A 21,495-nucleotide genomic window follows, 5' to 3' on the forward strand; every position below is an offset into this window, starting at 1 on the left:
GTGTAAAGGTAACACATTTATATTATTATATCTTTCAGTTGAGGGCCATCTAGGTTGTTTCCTGGTTCTGGCTATTAAGAATAATGCTGCTATAAACATGGTTGAGCAAGTGACCTGTGGCATGATTGAGCATCTTTTGGGTATATGCCCAAGAGTGGTAGAGCTGTGTCTTAATGTAGGTAGATTCCTAACTTTCTGAGGTACTGCCGTACTGATTTCCTGAGTGGCTGTGCAAGTATGTACTCCATCAACAGTGGAGGAGTGTTCCCCTTGCTCCACATCGTCTCCAACATAAGCTGTCATTAATGGATTCGATCTTAGTCATTCCGACAGGTGTAAGATGGTATCAATGTCATTTTGATTTGCATTTCCCTGATGGCTAAGGATTTTGAGTAATTCCTTAAATTTCCTTTTGCAATTTAATATTCTTCTGTTTCAAATTCTCTGTTTAGATCTGTACCCCATTTTTAAAATTGGATTATTTGGTAATTTGATGTCTAGTTCCTTGAGTTCCTTATATATTTTTGAGATCATCCCTCTGTCAGATGTGGGCTTGTGAAGATCTTTTCCCATTCTGTAGGCTGTCATTTTGTCTTGTAGACCATGTGTAGCACAAATCTCAACAGTTCGTATTAATAAAAACAAACCTGGAGCCAGGTATTGGGGTGAATGCTGAAAGATCAGAGAAACAGAACAAGCCATAGCTAACCTCAGCTCACCAATTTCTCAGCCAATCCTGTTTCCTCAGACTGGAAGCCTCTGAGTCCTCATCTGAATGGATCTCAGCTGAATTGCTGCTAAAAGCTAAAAGCTTAAAAAAGGCTCTAGTTCCTGGTCCTCACACATTATATACATTTCTGCTTCCTGCCATCACTTCCTGGGATTAAAGGCATAAGGACCAGGAACTAGAGCCTTTTTTAAGCTTTTAGCTTTTATAGATATAATCAGGAATAGGAAGCATCCCTTATATATAACTCACATCGGATCCCATATGGGTGTCCCAGGTCCTCTAGCACAAGGTAATGACTAGATCATTAGTTATTGATAGGAAATGTGCTGGAGGCCAGAGAATTTCATAAAAGTATCATGTCAGTAGTAAAAATTTAAAAAAGGATTTATCCATAACCTGGCAACAAGCCAAGGAAATTATAAGGAAATGTCCTACTTGTTCTTTTTACAGTCAGACTCCATTACCAGCAGAATGTAACCCAAAGGGTACTCAGAGAAATGAAATCTGGCAGATGGATGTGTTTCACTTTGCAGAATTTGGGAAATTGAAATATGTACACCACACTATTGATACTTACTCAAGATTTCAATGGGCAACTGCTCTGAGTTCTGAAAAAGCTGATTCAGTAATCACGCATTTGCCAGAAGTTATGGCCAACATGGGTATTCCTATTAATTAAAACTGACAGTGCTCCAGCATATGTCTCTGTTAAAATGAAACAGTTTTTTGCTTATTACAATATAAAGCATATTACAGTTATACCACATAATCCTACAGGCCAAGCAGTCATAGAAAGATCAAATTGAACTCTAAAGGATATGCTAAATAAACAGAAAGGGGTAACAAAAAAAACCCAGAAATAGATTACATAATGCTCTATTAATTTTGAATTTTCTCAATGCTAATGAGAAAGGAGCAACAGCTGCAGAGAGACATTGGATAACAGAAAAAAACTACAGAATTAAATCAGCTTATATACTTTAAAGATATGCTTTTATGCCAGTACCAAGCTGTTTTTATTACTGTAGCTCTATAGTAGAGCTTGAAGTCAGGGATCGTGATGCCTCCAGAGGTTGTGTTATTGTACAGGATTCTTTTGGCTATCCTGGGATTTTTGTTTTTCCATATGAAGTTGAGTATTATTCTTTCCAGGTCTGTGAAGAACTGTGTTGGTATTTTAATGGGGATTGCATTGAATCTGTAGATTGCTTTTGGTAAGATTGCCATTTTTACTATGTTAGTCCTATCTATCCATGAGCATGGGAGATCTTTCCATTTTCTGAGATCTTCTTCAATTTCTTTTTTCAGGGACTTAAAGTTCTTGTCATATAGGTCCTTCACTTGCTTGGTTAGTGTTACCCCAAGGTATTTTATGTCATTTGTGGCTATTGTAAAGGGTGATGTATTTCTGATTTCCTTCTCAGCTTCTTTGTCCATTGTATATTGGAGGGCTACTGATTTTTTTTTAGTTGATCTTGTATCCTGCTATGTTGCTGAAGGTGTTTATAAGCTGTATCAGTTCCTTGGTGGAATCTTTGGGGTCGCTCAAATATACTATCATGTCATCTGCAAATAGGGAAAGCTTGACTTCTTCCTTTCCAATTTGTATCCCCTTAATCTCCTTATGTTGTCTTATTGCTCTGGCTAGAACTTCAAGTACTATATTGAATAAGTATGGGGAGAAATGGCTGAAAGACATTTAAGGAATTGCTCAACATCCCTAATCATCAGGGAAATGCAAATCAAAACAACTCTGAGATACCATCTTACACCTGTCAGAATGGCTAAGATCAAAAACACTGAAGACACCTTATGCTGGAGAGGATGTGGAGCTAGGGGAACTCTCCTCCACTGCTGGTGGGAATGCAAGCTTGTACAACCACTTTGGAAATCAATATGGTACTTTCTTAGAAAATTGGGAATCCATCTCCCCCAAGATCCAGCTATACCACTCTTGGGCATATACCCAAGGAATGCTCAATCATACCACAAGGGCACTTGCTCAGCTCTGTTCGTATCAGCATTGTTTGTAATAGCCAGAACATGGAAACAACCTAGATCCCCTTCAACTGAAGAATGGATAAATAAAATGTGGTACATATACACAATGGAATACTGCTCAGCAGAGAAAAACAATGACATTATGAGGTTTGCAGACAAATGAATGGATCTAGAAAAAAATCATCCTGAGTGAGGTAACCTAGACTCAGAAAGACAAACATGGTATGTACTCACTCATAGGAGGATACTAGATGTGGAACAAGGATGACTGGACTGCTACTCACATCACCAGGGAGGCTACCTGGAAAACAGGACCCCAAGAAAGACACAGGGGTCGCCCAATGATGGAGAAATGGAAGAGATCTACATGAACAGCCTAGACATGAGTGGGGGTAATGAAGGGCGAGGTTTGAGAGAAAGAGAGCTTGGGGGAGTGGGAGATCCCAGCTGGATCAACAACAGAGAGGGAGAACAAGGAATAGGAGACCATGGTAAATGAAGACCACATAAGAATAGGAAGAAGCAAAGTGCTAGAGAGGCCCACAGAAATCCACAAAGATACCCCCACAACAGACTGCTGGCAATGGTCGAGATACATCCCAAACTGACCTACTCTGGTGATGGGATGGCCAAACACCCTAATTGTCGTGCTAGAAACCCCATCCAACTACTGAGGGATCTGGATGCAGAGATCCATGGCTAGGCCCCAGGTGGATCTCTGGGAGTCCAATTAGTGAGAATGAGGAGGGTTTATATGAGCGAGAATTGTTGAGATCAAGGTTGGATAAAGCACAGGGACAAATAGCCAAACGAATGGAAACACATGAACCATGAACCAATGGCTGAGGGGTCACCAACTAGATCAGGCCCTCTGAATGGGTGAGACAGTTGATTGGCTTGATCTGTTTGGGAGGCATCCAGGCAGTGGGACTGGGTCCTGTGCTCATTGCATGAGTTGGCTGTTTGAAACCTGGGGCCTATGCAGGATCGCTTGGCTCGGCCTGGGAGGAGGGGACTCGACCTACCTGGACTGAGTCTACCAGGTTGATCTCAGTCTACGGGGGAGGCTTTGCCCTGGAGGAGGTGGGAATGGGGGGTGGGTCGGGGGGAAGGTGAGGGAGGCTGGAGGGGGGAGAACAAGGGAATCTGTGGCTGATATGTAGAACTGAACTGTATTGCAAAATAAAAATAAAAACAAAAATAAAAAGATATGCTGACCTCAGAATGGAAACCAGGATATGTTTTACATTGGGGATGAGGTTTTGCTTTTGTTTCTACAGGAGAAGAAAAGCTATGGATACCATCAAAATTGATAAAGGTTTGATTTGAACAAGAGAGCCCTCTTAATTAGAAGAGATGATAGTTCATCAACTAGCATGACCATCCAATTTAAACTAACTTACACCACTAACAAATGCTTTTCATTTAATCAGATATAACTTGCCAAAAAGGAACCTCTCTGAAGTTAGGTTTGGGGAAGGGTTTTTGTCTTTATCTTTCAGGAGAATGAAGGCTAAGGAATCTGAAGAACACTGGACAAATGAGAAATCTGAAGAAAAATACAAATCATCTGGAAAAAAATGTCCCAAGAAAAGGAGTAAATTAGCCTATTGGTATATCACATATAAAATTTCATAAGTCTTCCTAATGTTTGTTTCTGCTCTTCTCTACAGACACTTACCACAAATGGTCTGTTTGTAGTCCCAGTTCAATTAAAAATTAAAGCTGGCTTTGGAGTTGAAGAATGGCTCTCTCCTTCTCTAACCCCAAGCATTTAAATGGAAAATGCAAAATCTCTGTATCATGTCAGAAGAAAGAGCCATCTTCTGATATGGGACAAAAGAAAACAAAAAAATTAAAGTACTATTCTATTGCCACTAATCTCAATTCTTTGGTTCTATTTTCATTCTTTAAACTTTTCTTAAGGTATGAATTTTATATCAATATTTATAAGATTTATATATATATATATGTATTTAACTTTTGTCTTGTTATTAATGGTAATATAGAGTAATAACAATTCTAGAAAAAGGCTTTATTTAGCTGCCTATACAGGATTTTTGTGTTGGAGTCTCTATCAGTTTTCTGCAGGGAATCATGACCAGGCCTAACATCAAATTTGAAGTCTCCTGAAAGATGATGGGGCCCCACAACGATGATTCCATGTGGACAATAATAATACCACTAAGCTGACAAACATCACCAAAAGATCAGCTTTGGACTACAAACTGCTCAGGACAGTTTCAAGATGGCTAGCTGAGATGATCCAGCTTCACAGACTACTCAAACAAGGACTTGAGATAAGACCTGCATTTGGCATTATGCAGAGACTGGACAACAAATGATATAGCTACCTCTCCTGGAACTTGACAATTAACCTAAAATTTTTCTTTTCAGGATCCCCTAAAGATGCCTTTGCCCACAAACAGCAGGGAACAATTTTAAGAACATGATGTCCACATTCCCAGGAGGTGGGACAGGTGGTTTTTGGTCTTTCAATGGGTTTTGGGTTTGGGATAATTTTCATTGTTTAGGATTATTGGTTACAAGTTGTTGTTGCTAATGGTCAGGAAAAGGGCTAAACAAAGGAGATTAGATTTAAGGTTCTTGTTTAAACAAAAAGAAAAGAAAAAAAGAGGCTATAGATAAGAGGTAAATTATTGAATCTACTCTGAAAAAAAGACATAGAAGTGATAGAATAAAGGGTAGATTGTTGAATCTACTTTTAAAAGACAACTACTAGTTTTAAATACTTTACTTTGGATTGGATTTTTATATATTGTATACAAATTATATATATTGAGATTGATACTGTTAGAAAATGCCATACATATATTTCTAATATTGCTCAAGATAATTGTACTTATACTGTTCATTTAACAATGTAATGCAATTTGCTGATCCTTGAATGTTATTACCAACTATTAGGATACAAAGAAATGAAAGTTAGTAGTTAAACATTACAATTGAAATTGGAGTCATATTAGGTACGCTTTCAAGGTCAAGCAGAGATATATTTTAGTTAGACAGGTCATCTTCAAATCCTTCAGAGATCTACAGAATATGGCATTTAAACTGTTTTAGTAAGAGATGTTTTTCTTTTTTTATGACTATGAGACATGTTGGCTCCTGGCAGCACCAATCTACTTCAGAGAAGATATGGGCATTGAAGAAATAGCATATGTAGTTAACTTTCATTGTGGCAAAAGTTAGCCACTGGGCAACAAAGTGCCCTCACATTGGCTGCTGACAGTATGCTTTCCAAAATGGACAAATAGGACAAAGGACTACCAATTCTTGCCAAAACAAGTGTGGTTGTGGCTTTAGCAATAGGCGTCCGATGAGGCCAGGACACTATGGCACCATCCCTGAAGTGGCTTTGCAATCTGAAGAAGGTACAGTGCCCCCTTTCTTCGAAGGCAGCTGAACAGACAGTGGACCGATGGCTTCTGGTGTACAGTGCAACAGTAGCTGAAACAGTTATTCTTGAAAGAGTAACTAGGCTGACGGAGTCTAACCTCTCAATGGTAGACTGGCATTTAATAAAGAAGATGAAGCTACCCACAAGCCAAGAAGAATGGGAAGCTGAATGCCAAAAACATCAGCAATTTCCAGAATTTAAAATCCTGACAGGACACTGGTGGAATTCAAGTTTATCTGGTACATGGACTACTTGCACCAAATGTGAGGTTGAACTGTAGACCTTGTGTACATCCTGCTTCCCAAATGATTCTGTCAGATATGCTAAGCTTATAGGCTGAAGATGATGCCCCATCACTGTAGAGAAACCTCAGGTGACTGTCCAGGCAGCTGGCTGTTTCTGTCAACTCACATTTTTTGGAAGTTGCCTTTTGTACTTCCTGTTTTACTAGGTAATATTATTTCCTTCTTGGGTCTCTGAGGGAGTTGAAGATTAGATAGTTGTAGTTACAATTTTCCTTGTCAAGAAATTAAAAAAAAGAAACTCACTAAGGAGCTATAAAATGTAAAAGTTTGAAAGACATCATATCATAGTTTTCTGTTTATAATACAAGTTAGGATAGAAAGTGAATTCCGTACATTTTGAAGTCACCAAAATAGCATAGATAATGGAATATTTTCTCTAAATTTGTCAAATGCAAATGGACTAGACAATGTTGATGTATTGCTTGTATATTGTATATAGTTATTGTACTTATTGTATATAGTTTTTCTTATATCATACTTTATTATTTTTATTTTTATTAGACAAAAAGGGGAAATGTGGTGATATTTTTTTGTATGTTAATAAATAAAGCATGCCTGGAGATCAAGGGGGAAAAAGGCCAGCGATTTTTAAGTAAACATAGAAGTCAGGCAGTGGTAGCAGATGCCCTTAATCTGATCATTTATCAGGCAGAGTCTCTGTGTGTTCAAGGCCATACTAGGGAACAGACCCAAGTGTGGTGACACATGCCTTTACCAATACCAACCATAGAGACCTGGAGGTCTGTACAGATAGGCAGTGACAAGGAAGTGAGGTAGCTGGGCTAAGAGCCAATGAGAGTGCAGAACAGCAAGGCAATAATGGCGCAGGTATACAGGAAGTAGCTCACTTTCGAAGCTGCAGCGTGGTGAGGTAAGGTTAGCTGGTGGCTATTCCTCTTTCCCAGATCTCTAAGGCTTTCACCCCTATATTTGGCTATTGTTTTTTTATTTAATAAGACTGCTTAGAAATTCATCAACAACCCTGTCCTTTGCCTCACAGAAGCTTCTCAGTTGCAGGAGGTCCCATTTATTAATTGTTGCTCTCAGTGTCTGTGCTACTTCTCTTCTATCAGGTTCAGTGTAACTGGATTTATGTTGAGGTCTTTGATCCATTTGGACTTGAGTTTTGTGCATGGACATAGATAATGGATCAATTTGCATTCTTGCACATGTCAACATCCAGTTATGCCAGCACCATTTGTTGAAGATGCTTTCTTTTTTTCATTGTATAATTTTAGCTTCTTTGTCAAATATCAGGTATTCATATGTCTTTGGATTAATGTCAGGGTCTTCGATTCAATTCCATTAATCTATGTGTCTATTTTTATGCCAATACCACGTTGTTTTATATTGTAGCTCTATATTAGAGCTTGAGGTCAGGGATGGTGATGCCAGACATTCCTCCATTGTACAGGGTTGTTTTGGCTATCCTATGTTTTTTGTTTTTTCCATAAGAAGTTGAGTATTGTTCTTTCAAATTCTGTGAAGACTTTTGTTGGGATTTTGATGGGGATTAAAGTGAATCTGAAGATTGCCTTTGGTAAGATTGCCATTTTTACTATGTTGATTCTACCTATCCAAGAGCATAGGAGATCTTTCCATTTTCTGGTATCTTCTTCAATTTCTTTCTTTATAGACTTAAACTTAAAGTTCTTATCAGATAGGTTGCCCCAAGGTATTTTATGTTGTTTGTGGTATTTCTCTGATTTCATTCTCAGCCCACTTATCATTTATATATAGGAGGGCTACTGTTGGTTTTTTTTATTAGTTAATCTTGTATCCTGCCACATTACTGAAGGTGTTTCTCAGCTGAAGGAGTTCCCTGGTAGAATTTTTGGGGTCACTTATGTATGCTATCATATCATCTGCAAAAAGCAAATGTTTAACTTCTTCCTTTTCAATTTATATCCCCTTGATTTCCTTTTGTTGTCTTATTGCTTTGGCTAGAACTTCAAGTACTATATTCATAGATATGGAGAGAGTGAGCAGCCTTGTCTTGTTCCTGATTTTAGTAGAATCCTTTTGAGTTTATCTTCATTTAGTTTGATGTTGGCTGTAGGCTTGCTGTATGTTGCCTTTATTATGTTTTGGTATGTTCCTTGTATCCCTGATCTCTCTAAGACTTTTATCATGAAGGGGTGTTGAATTTTGTCAAAGGCCTTTTCAGCATTTAATGAGATGATTGTGTGGTTTTTTTTCTTTTAGTTTATTTATATGATGGATTATATTTACAGACTTTCATATGTTGAACCACTGAAACAAAAGGTTATAGAAATGATATGACAAAGAGTAGATTATTGAATGTACTCTGAAAAGAAAAAAGAGAGGTTATAGATATGATAAGATAGGAAGCTAGATTATTGAATCTACTTTTAGAAGGCAACTACTAGGTTTAAATATTCCACATTGGATTGAATTTTTGTATATTGTATATAAATTATGTGTATAGATACAAATTTGAGATTGATTTTATTAGAAAATGCTGTACATATATTTCTATCTTGTTCAAGGTATCATTCCTATACAGTTCATTTCACAATGCAATGCAATTTTCTAGTCCTTGGAAGTTATTGCCAACTATTTAGGATAATAAAGAAATGCAGGTTAGTAGTTAGTCATTACAATGAAACCTGTAGTCATATTAAGTCTGTTCTCAAGGTCAAGCAGAAATATATTTTAGATAGACAAGTCATCTTAAAGCACTTCAGAGATCTGCAGAATATGGCATTTAAGATGATAAATAGATTTTTTCCTTTTTTTTTTTTTTTGAACTATGAGACATGTCTACTCTTGGCAGCATCAATCTACTTCAAAGAAGATGATGAGCATTGAAGATACTCAATGTGGTATTCACTTTATTTGTGGCAAAAGTTAGCCACTGGGCAAGAAAGTGGCCTTACATCAACTGCTGACAGTATGCTGTCCAAATGGACAAGCAGGACACAAAAGAAAGGACTGCTGCGCCTTGCAAAGACAAGGTAGGAAGGCCCTTCAGAAAATCCTGCTTCATAGATGAGTCTGTCAGATATGCTAGACCTGTAGGCCAAAGATAGATGCCCCAACGTTGCAGAGAAAACCTGAGTGACTGTCCAGGCAACCAGCTGCTTCTGTCATTTCTCACATTTTTTGGAAGTCGCTTAGTTATACTTCCTGTTTACTCAGCTAATATTATTTCCTTCTTGGGTCTCTGAAGGAGTTGAAGATTAGATAGTTATAGTTTTCCTTGTTAAGAAATTCTGGAAAGAAACTCACTAAAGAGGTGCAAAGTGTACAAGTTTGAAAGACATCAATGGATAGTTTTCATTTGGTAATGCAAATTAGGATAGAAGGTGAATTAAACACAGTCCTTTGTATTCACAAAGATAGGATAGATAATGGTGTATTCTTTCAGAATTTGTCAAATGCAAATGGACTAGACATTGTTGATGTATTTAATGCCTTTATATGTTATATATAGTTATTGAACTTATTGTATTTATTGCTGTAGCTAGAGTTTTTCTTGCCTGGTCCACGGTCAGGGCAAATCTCTCTCACCTGCCAGTCCTACAGCCTCAGACCCAATCAAGTAAACACAGAGACTTATATTGCTTACAACCTGTATGGTCGTGGCAGGCTTCTTGCTAACTGTTCTTACAGCTTAAATTAATCCATTTCCTTTAATCTATACTTTGCCACATGGCTCGTGGCTTACCGGCATCTTCACAAGCTGTTTCTCATCGTGGTAGCTGGCAGTGTCTCTCTGACTCACTTCCCAGCTTTATTCTCCTCCTTGTCCCGCCTATACTTCCTGCCTAGCCAATGGCCAATCAGTGTTTTATTTATTGACTAATTAGCAACACATTTGCCATACAGAACATCCCACAGCACTTCCCCCTTTTTTTTTTCAAAAGGAAGGTTTTAACCTTAACAAAGTAAAATTACATATAATTTGGGAATTTGGGCGTAGCTTCTCTTACTACTTCCTGCTGGAGGGGGGCGCTGTATCTTATGGGATACAAAGAAAATTTTAGGATTATGGAATAGTCCATGAGGGTGTATCGTCTGAGCCAGTTGCCTTCAAATCGTTCTGGATGTTGGATCATCTGGGCCATAGTGTCATCGGAGACCTTCAGGGGGTCTTGGCTGGTCAAACCTGATGTATCTTAATCTTGAACAAATCCATAGTCTCTGGCATTCTGTGGGAACAAAAGAGACTCTTTTCCAAAGCAACATATCCTTATATTCAAATTTTGAAGTCAAGGTATCTTTAAAATATACATTTTGGCATAACTCAACAGCTTTTACAATCAAATGTTTTTCTGAAGTTAAGAATCCCAAAGACAACACAATGCAGATTCTCTGTGTAATATTCATCTTTATGTGGCTTATTTTCTATATTAATTTTACTCTCTCTTTAAAGACTTTATTTTTTAAAACTATGTATTTGTTTCTATAACTGTATATATCACCTTTTTTGTCTCTTTCAAGCCTACGTATATTTTACACACATTGTAAACTATTACATCTGAATCTGTCTTATTGTGAATCTCTTGCTTTAAACTGTAGCAGCTGTGGCTGCTGGCTCTGCCCACCTCAGCTTCCCAACATGGCTACGTTTACCACCAGCTCTGGGAGCTATCGTGGGTCTATGCTTTTATCCAAGCAGCATGTAGTCCAGAAACCTCTTTTTTTGTTTTGTACTAGCAAAGGCTAAATCCACCATGCAGCTTAATGTGCCACTTGCAGAGGCCTCATTCCCGCCATACTGCAGGTTGAGCACTCAAGCTAGGAACCCACAAGTAGCTCAAACCAGCAGCTGCCGCTCATTTGAGAGAGACAATTAGGAACTGTTTTTAGCTCCGTTTTAGAATATTTTTTTCTCAGTTTTTAGGTGGAAACTCTTGTCACCACGTTGGACGCCATTTGTAGCTAGAGTTTTTCTTGCCTGGCCCACGGTCAGGGCAAATCTCTCTCACCTGCCAGTCCCACAGTCAATCAAGTAAACACAGAGACTTATATTGCTTACAAACTGTATGGCTGTGGCAGGCTTCTTGCTAACTGTTCTTACAGCTTAAATTAATCCATTTCCTTTAATCTATACTTTGCCACATGGCTCGTGGCTTACCAGCATCTTCACAAGCTGTTTCTCATCGTGGTAGCTGGCAGTGTCTCTCTGACTCAGCCTTCCACTTCCCAGCTTTATTCTCCTCCTTGTCCCGCCTATACTTCCTGCCTAGCCAATGGCCAATCAGTGTTTTATTTATTGACTAATTAGCAACACATTTGCCATACAGAACATCCCACAGCATATTGCCTATATGAATTGTATATAGTTATTGAACTTATTGTATGTAGTTTTTCTTATATTAGTTATAACCTTTTTTATTTTAGACAAAAAGAGGGGAAATGTGGTAATATTTTATTTCTGCTCTAATAAAGCTTGCCTGAAAATCAGAAGGAGGAGCTAGCCATTAGTGAACCATAGATGTCTGGAGGTATATACAGACAGAAAGGAAGTGATAGATCTGGGTGGATAGAGGGAATGATAAGGTGGGGTGAGAGAAGCACTAGCTATCTTTTGGTGGGGGATTTCATAGGGGTAAGAACGATTGGCTTGCTGCTCTGCTTCTCTGGTCTTTCAGCTCTTACCCCAATATCTGACTCTAGGTATTTTTTTTATTATAAAACCTCTTAAGAATTGTGTTACATTGAACTCTAGCTGTGGTCTCAACTAGGTGATAAGCTTTTTGTTCCCCATGGTGATTTTTTTTTATTCTGGAATAAAGTTCGCTTCTAGTTTCATAGAATTTGGTGGTCTGTTCCCTTTTTGCACATGCGTAGATCTAACAAAAGTTAATATTTTAGTTGCTTTTATAGTCTACATATTATGCTTATCTCTGATATGGAGCTGGTGAGATTTTTACCCAGGATGGTGGCTTCTTTTTCACTCAAGTAATGGTGATCTTTGCTGTACATAAACTCTTTAATTTCATTAGGACTGATTTATTAATTTTTGTTTTTAATGTCTGTACTATTGCGGTCCATTCAGAAAGTCATTTCCTGTGTCAATGAGGTCAAGCCTGTTTTCTACTTTCTCTTCTGTCAGATTCATGGTATTTGGCCATTGATTCCTGTGGACTTGACTTTTGTGCTTGGTCTGGGTAAAGGATTGAGTATCATTCTTCTCATTATAGCTATCTGGATTGATTTGCATAATTTGTAGTATTGCTGTTAAATCCCTGAAATGTACTGTGGACTTCTTGTTAAATGACACATGTGTATATGGATATAAATTTATGTATAGGTTCTTATTTATATTTCATTAGTCAATGAATATTTTTGGATGGCAAAGCCATACTCTTTTTTAATTACTTAGGTCCTGTAGTGTAACTGAAAATCTGTGGTAGTACCACCTCAAGTACTATTGTTGTTGCTTATGATCGCTTTGACTAATCTGGGTCTTTTGTACTGAACTATGAAAGTTAAGTTGGGATAAATCAGGAAAGGAATTCGTGTGCTAGAAATATATCCTTATTGTGGTTAGGTGAAGGCATTACGAGTCTATCATAAATGTGTTCAACTATAAACTTACAGATGATAGGGTAGGAAAAGTCTGTAGGTCACTAAAAGTTAAAACTGTCGCTTTTTCCCTCTGCCATCAGTTTCCTGACAGGATGGGGGAAGAGTATTGATAGCTAGTCAATCTGCATCACAGCTTGAAATGCCTGGTAAGAGGAAAGTCCTTTTTGATCTAAGAGGTTCTCTGGGGCAGTGAGAGAGGGAGGGGAGGCCTTAATTTGCACAAGAAACAAAGCAATTAAACAGGTGAAGGAAACAGTTCAAGACCTGAAAAGGGAAACAGAAACAATGAAGAAGACACAAACAGAGGGAATGCTGGAAATAGAAAATCTGAGTAAACAAACAGGAAACACAGATGCAAGCATAACCAACAGAATACAAGAGATGGAAGAGAGAATCTCTGGAGTAGAGGATACAATAGAGGAAATAGATTCGTCAGTAAAAGAAAATACCAAGCCAAAAAAGTCATAACTTTGAAAGCCAGAAGGACCTGGATAGATGTAATGCAGACACTAAGAGACCATGGATGCCAACCTAGACTAATATACCCAGCAAAACTTTCAATCATCATAGACAGAGTAAACAAGACATTCCAAGACAAAACCCGATTCAAACAATACCTATTGACAAATCCAGCCCTACAGAAAGCAATAGAAGGAAAATTTCAACCTAAAGAAGTCAGATACACCCACGAAAACACAGGCAATAAATAACCCCACAGCAGTAAACCCCAAAGAAGAGAAGTACATACACACTACTAGCAAAAGATAACAGGAACTAACAATCACTGGTCATTAATATCCCTTAATATCAATGGACTTAATTCACCTATAAAAAGACACAGGCTAACAGAATGGATACGAAAGCAGGACCCATCTTTATGCTGCATACAAGAAACACACTTCAATATCAAAGATAGACACTAACTCAGAATAAAAGGCTGGGAAAATCTTTCCAATCAAATGGTCTTAAGAAGCAAGCTGGTGTAGCCATCCTAATATCCAGCAAAATAGACTTCAAACTAAAATCAATCAAAAGAGATCAAGAAGGACATTACATACTCATCACAGGAAAGATTCACCAAGATGAAGTTTCAATTCTGAACATTTATGCCCCAAACACAAGGGCACCCACATATATAAAAGAAACATGACTAAAGCTTAAATTACACATAAAACTCCACACATTAATAGTGGGAGACTTCAACACCCCACTCTCACCACTGGATAGATCTGCCAAATTGAAACTTAACAGAGAAATAAGGGACTTAACTGATGTTATGACTCCAATGGACTTAATCAATATCTACAGAACATTCCATCCTAACAAAAAAGAATATATCTTCTCTCAGCACCCCATGGAACCTTCTCTAAAATCTACCACATAGTTGGCCACAAAGCAAATCTCAACAGATAAAAAACAATTGGAATAACCTCCTGTGTTCTATCAGACCACTGTGGTTTAAAGTTAGATTTCAATAACAACAAAAATTACAGAAAGCCTACAATCTCATGGAAACTGAATAATGCTCAACTGAATCACCAATGGGTCAAGGAAGAAATAAAAAAAGAAATTAAAGACTTCCTAGAGATCAATGAAAATAATATACCACATATCCAAACTTATGGGACTCTATGAAAGCAGTGCTAAGAGGAAAATCAATAGCACTGAATGCCCACATAAAGAAGTTGAAGAAATCTCACACTAGTGACGTAACAGCACACTTGAATGCTCTAGAACAAGAAGGAAAGTCACCCAGGAGGAATAGATGCCAGGACATTATGGTGATATTTTATTTTGTACTAAAATGTTATTTGTATGTTAATAAATAAAGTTGCCCGGGGGTCAGAGCTATTAGCAAGGCATAGGAAAGCCAAGCGGTGGTAGCATACGCTTATAATCCCAGCACTTGGTAGGCAGAGCTAGGTAGATCTCTGTGTGTTCAGGGATACAGCCAGCATTGGAGACACATGCTTTTAATCTCAATACCAACCATAGAAGACCTGGAGGTCTATACAGACAGACAGGGATGAGGCAGTCATGTGGCTGGGTTTACAACCAATGAGAAGGCAGAACTGAAAGTCTTTATAAAGACTTTAACACAGGAAGTAGCTCTCCTTTTGGAGAGGTAGGACCACCGCAGGAGGAAGGGTGGTTTTAGCTCTTAGCTCTGACCTCTTGGCTTTCTTCTTTGCATTGGTTCTGTGTTTCTTATTTAATAAGACGGTTGGTTACATCTACCTTTGGCGCCCAACGTGACAAGAATCCTGCTTGGCAGCAGGTCTGGTTTCCAGCCTGGGCGGCTCGGCTCCCTAGCTCGGGCCCAGGTCTGACTGACCCGCAGCTGGAGCTACTTGCAAAAAGCCGCTGCTACAAACAACTCAGGCCTGCCCTGCCGAACAGGGCCCTTGCCTGTAAAGCAAAGGTTTTACTCGGCCCAAGCGGGAAAAACGTGGCTGGATTTAAGCAAGTTAGAACTTGTGGCTACGCATTCTTGCTCTCTCTCTCTCTCTCTCTCTCTCTCTCTCTCTCTCTCTCTATATATATATATATATATATATATATATATATATATATATATATATATCTGGATTCACACCTTGGACACCAGGTGGTTGTTTTGAAATTCCCTCAGATTTCTACTGTTCTACACAGACTTGGTAAGTCAATTAACATATCTATTTAAAAGAGAATTTTTTTTTCTACATTAAAGAAAATGGGCTTTGTGTGTACATTGGAAGAAAATTGTTTGAATGGGTTTTGTTTGAAATTTTAGGCACTCTGACAATGGAACAACTATATGAGAAGATTAATATTGATCGAATTATTCAGTTTATTACTTTTCTTATCTTCATTTTACTATTTAAAAAGATAGTCAGCCGGGCGGTGGTGGCGCACGCCTTTAATCCCAGCACTCGGGAGGCAGAGCCAGGCGGATCTCTGTGAGTTTGAGGCCAGCCTGGGCTACCAAGTGAGTTCCAGGAGAGGCGCAAAGCTACACAGAGAAACCCTGTCTCGAAAAACCAAAAAAAAAATAAATAAATAAAATAAAAAATTAAAAAGATAGTCAATTTAAGTGCCAGGATAACAGTCTTAGAAAAATCTGTTAAACCTGTAAAAAGGAATTATAGAGAAATTCAAATTCAGACAGAAGAAATAAACAGTGAAGTTGTTTCAAAATTGGATCATAAGGTTACTGAAAGAAAGCCTGTTTTCACACAATCACCCTTAATTTATCCGGTAGCCATACAGCAACTACCTGGTGAAGAGAATGAACAAAATACTTGGATTCCAATTGAAATGTTAGACTTACGAAGATTTAAGGAGGCAATAGCATCTTATGGCATGCATTCCCCATATGTAAAGCAAATGTTAAACTCCTGGTCAACTCGTAATAGGATTCTACCACAGGACTGGCGGGAGCTGGCACAGGCTGTTCTTGAACCCGGACAAAATCTCCAGTGGAAAATGTGGTTCAAGGAGGAGACTAAAAGTATAGAAAAACAATGGAGGGATAAAGGAATACAAGTCTGCCAGGATCAGTTTATTGGAGAAGGCCAATATGCTTCAGTACAAACACAATTTTTATATGATGTCCAAACCCTAATTCTATGTCGAATGGCAGCCTTGAATGCATGGGACAGAGTTGAGAAACCAGGAAAAAAAAACTGAGTCATTTACAAAGGTTATACAGGGCCCAAAAGAATCTTTCACAGATTTCTTACAAAGATTGACTTCAGCAGTACAGAGAATGGTCCCAAATTCAGAGGCTAGTCAGATAATAATCAAATCTTTGGCCTTTGAGAACGCAAATGCAGCATGCAAAAGAATAATCAGGCCATTAAAGGCAAGATCTGCACCCTTGGAATATTGGATTAGAGACACGGTTAATTTGAGGCTTATGACCATGATGATATGTGGGTAAGAGAAGCAATTTCAAAAGGTTTGAGAAACGTTAGATGTTTTGGATGTGGAAAGCAAGGACATTTGAAAAGGGACTGTAAACAGGTCATTCCTAGAAATAATGTTTCTTCAAGGAACACTGGCAACAGAGTGTCCCTTCCTTCTGGAGTATGCAGAAGGTATGGTAAGGGAAAACACTGGACCAACGAATGTAGATCAACAAGGGACAGACAGGGTAATCCTTTGCCTTGGGCTTTGGGAAACTCCCAGAGGGGCCTCAGGCAGGCCCCCACAGTAAATCCAGTTCAAACCTTTCCTGCAGTTGTAGAGGAAACCCCTACTCAAAGCAACTAAATAACCAAATGCCTATTGGAATAAATCATGCTGGTCAGAATGATGAAACAGAGAGAATAGGAAATTCAGGAAAAAAATAAAGAAAATTTTTTGGCAAACTTCTATTAATGAACAAAGACCAAAATTAACAATAAAAATAAATGGTGTTTTGTTGTCTGGTCTGGTAGACCCAGGTGTAGACATTACCATAATTGCACCAGAATTTTGGCATCCAGCTTGGCCTCTTCAGGAGGTAAACGTTCAACTGTTAGGAATTGGGACATTATCTTGAGTGAAACAGAGTGCAAGATGGCTCGAATGTATAGGTCCAGAAGGACAGAGAGGAAAATTAAAACCATATGTGGCTAACATAGCTATGAACCTGTGGGGTCAAGACTTGTTGCAACAATGGAATACTCAGGTTAACATCCCTCCAATCTCAGAAACAAATCATAAACTAGTACATGTTTCTGAGAGAAATATTAGAAGATATTATTCTAGTGAGTGCTCACCAGCCATCCATGTCATACAAGAACAGGGCACAACAACTGATAATCTTCTAAAAACACCAACAGCTCTACCTTTAAAATGGTCAACAGACAAGCCTGTATGGGTTCAGCAATGGCCTTTAACAACAGAGAAACTCCAGGCTTTAGAAGAGCTGGTAGAAGAACAGTTAAATGCTCAGCATATTGAAGAATCAACCAGCCCTTGGAATTCTCCTGTATTTGTTATTAAAAAGAAATCTAGTAAATGGAGAATGGTAACAGACCTTAGAGCAATTAACAAAGTAATTCAGCCAATAGCCTCTCTACAATCTGGAATTCCTTTGCCTACTCTGTTACCAAAAGATGGCCTCTCATAGTTATTGATTTAAAAGACTGTTTCTTTTCAATACCCTTACAAGAAAAAGACAGAGAGAGATTTGCTTTCGCAGTGCCTACTTGTAGTAATTCTCAACCGGTTAAAAGATTTCAATGGAGGGTCCTTCCACAGGGAATGTCGAATAGCCCAACTCTGTGCCAGTATTTTGTACAACAGCCATTGGAAGTGATACGTATAAAATTTCCTAAATCTATAATTTATCATTATATGGATGATATTTTACTAGCTGACTCAAGTGCAGATACTTTAGAAAGAATGTTTGAAGAAGTAAAGAAAATTTTGCCTTGCTGGGGATTACAAATTGCTCCTGAAAAGATACAAAGAGGAGATTCTATTAATTATTTAGGATATAAAATAGAGCTACAAAAAATTAGACCTCAAAAGGTGCAAATTAGGAGAGATCAACTACAGACTCCTAATGACTTTCAAAGATTATTTGGAGACATTTCTCATCTAAGAACTGTTGATGGGGTAAAAAATGATGAACTGAATAATTTGTTTAAAACCTTAGAAGGTGACAAGGACTTAAATAGTCCAAGAGAATTATCAGCTGAAGCTGAGAAAGAATTGGCCTTGGTAGAAAAGAAAGTACATGAAGGACACGTAGATCGAATTGATCCAAAGCTGGATTGCATTTTGGTTATTTTACCTTCTAGGCATTCTCCAACAGTAATATTAATGCAGAGGGAAGATATTATATTGGAATGGATATTTTTACCAAATAAACCAAATAAAAAATTAAAAACTTATGTGGAAAAAATCTCTGACTTGATTTGGAAAATAAAATTGAGACTTTGTCAGTTAGCAGGAATAGACACAGCAGAAATTGTCGTACCTTTAACTAAGGAGGACATTGAAAAATTATGCTTAGAAAGTGAACCTTGGCAAAAAGCTTGCAGTAATTTTTTGGGAGAAATTAACAGCAAATATCCCAAAAGTGATAGAATTGATCTTATAAAGAGAGTTGATTGGATCTTGCCTCCAATTGTCCGGGAAAAACCCATATCTGGAGTTTGTACATTTTATACAGATGTCAACAAACAAGGAAAGGCAGAAAATTAAGTAAAGTGGTTCAAAGTCCTTATAATTCAGTTCAAAAATCAGAATTGTATGCTATTCTGTTGGTATTAATGGATTTTTCAGAACCTCTCAATGTAGTAACTGACTCTCAGTATGCTGAAAGAGTAGTATTACATATTGAGACTGCAGAATTTATCCCTGATGCTTCAGAATTAACTTCACTATTTATTCAATTACAAGATACATTCAGGAAAAGGATTCATCCTTTATATATAACTCACATTCGATCCCATACTGGTCTGCCAGGCCCTCTAGCACAAGGCAATGATGAGATTGATAAATTATTAATAGGAAATGTGCTGGAGGCCTCAGATGTTTCATAAAAAAACATCATGTCAATAGTAAAGGTTTAAAAAAAGATTTTTCCATAACCTGGCAACAAGCCAAAGAAATAGTAAAGAAATGTCCTACTTGTTCCTTCTACAATCAAACGCCATTACCAGCAGGATGTAACCCAAAGGGTACTCAGAGGAATGAAATCTGGCAGATGGACGTGTTTCACTTTGCAGAATTTGGAAAATTGAAATATGTACACCACACCATCGATACTTATTCAGGATTTCAATGGGCAACTGCTTTGAGTTCTGAAAAAGCTGATTCTGTAATCACTCATTTGCTAGAAGTTATGGCCATCATGGGTATACCTGCACAAATCAAAACTGACAATGCTCCATCATATGTCTCTGTTAAAATGAAACTGTTTTTTGCTTATTACAATATAAACCATATTACAGTTATACCACATAATCCTACAGGTCAAGCAGTTATAGAAAGATCAAACAGAACTCTAAAGGATATGCTAAACAAACAGAAAGGGGTAAAAAAAAAAACCAGAAATAGACTGCATAATGCTCTATTAGCTTTGAATTTTCTCAATGCCAATGAGAAAGGAACAACAGCTGCAGAGACATTGGATAATAGAAAAAACTACAGAATTAAATCAGCCTATATACTTTAAGGATGTGCTGACCTCAGAATGGAAACCAGGATATATGTTACATTGGGGATGAGGTTTTGCTTTTATTTCTACAGGAGAAGATAAGCTGTGGGTACCATCAAAATTGATAAAGGTTCGATTTGAACAAGAGAGACCTCTTAATTAGAGGAGGTGATAGTTCATCAACTAGCATGAACATCCAATTTAAACTAACTTATACCAGTAACACATGCCTTTTCATTTTATCAGACAATAACTTGCCAAAAAGGAACATCCCCAAAAAGCCTTGGGGAAAGGTTTTTGTTTTTGTCTTTTAGGAGAATGAAGGTTAAGGAATCTGAAGAACACTGGACAAATGAGACAACTGAAGAAAAGGGACAAATCATCTATCCCAGGAAACAGAGTGAAATGGTGTATGGGTATATTATCTAAAAATTTTTATGTCTTCCTAAATGTTTGTTTCTGCTTTTCTCTAAAGATTTAACAGTATTGGTCTTCTAATAGTCCCAGTTCAATTAAAATTTAAAGCTGACTTTGGAGTTGGAGAATGGCTCTCTCCTTCTTTAAACTCAAGCATGTTGTTAAAAAGAAAATGCAAACTCCCTGCATCATGCCAGAAGAAAAGAGCCATCTTCTGCTATGGGACAGGAGAAAAGTCAAATTAATTAAGGGACTCTTCTGTTACTAATCTCAACTCTTTGATTCTATTCTGATTCTTTAAACTTTTCTTAAAGTATGAATTTTATATCAAAATTTACAAGATTTATATATATATACATTTTAAACTTTGTTAAGATATGAATGGTCATATAGAGTACTAACTAATTCTAAAAAGCTGCATATATAGTCTTTGTGTTCAAGTCTCTTATCAGTTTTCTGCAGGAATTCACGGCCAGGCCTAACATCAATTGAAGTCTCCAGAAGAAGGTGGGGCCCCACAACAACAACAATTCCACGTGGACAATAATAACATCACTAAGCTGACAAACATCATCTAAGATCAGCTGTGAACTACAAAGTGCTCAGAGCAATTTTGAGAGGGCTAGCTGAGATGATCCAGTCTCAAAGACTACTTGAATAAGGATTTGAGATAAACCCTGAACTTTGGCATTATACACAGACTGGATAACGAAGGATATAGTTACCTTTCCCAGAATTTAACAATTAACTTAAAATTTTTCTTTTCAGGATAAAGATACCTTTGCCCATACCCAACAGGAAGCAATTTTAAGAATTCGATGCCCACATTCCCAAAGAGGTGTGTGGGGTAGGTGGGTTTTTTTTTTGGTCTTTTAATGGGTTTTGGGTCTGGGATAATTTTCATTGATTAGGGGGGTTGGTT

At 37.7% G+C, this 21,495-nt stretch overlaps 1 protein-coding gene across 1 annotated transcript in view; it reads left to right on the plus strand.

Moving 5' to 3' along the window:
• The window catches only part of LOC131897952 (vomeronasal type-2 receptor 116-like), a 93,360-nt gene that overhangs the window by 31,449 nt on the left and 40,416 nt on the right, over positions 1-21,495 (plus strand). The gene's annotated exons all lie outside the window — the stretch shown is intronic.

The sequence above is a fragment of the Peromyscus eremicus genome, chromosome 23 (assembly GCF_949786415.1).
Source record: "Peromyscus eremicus chromosome 23, PerEre_H2_v1, whole genome shotgun sequence".
In the NCBI taxonomy this organism is placed as follows: Eukaryota; Metazoa; Chordata; class Mammalia; order Rodentia; family Cricetidae; genus Peromyscus; species Peromyscus eremicus.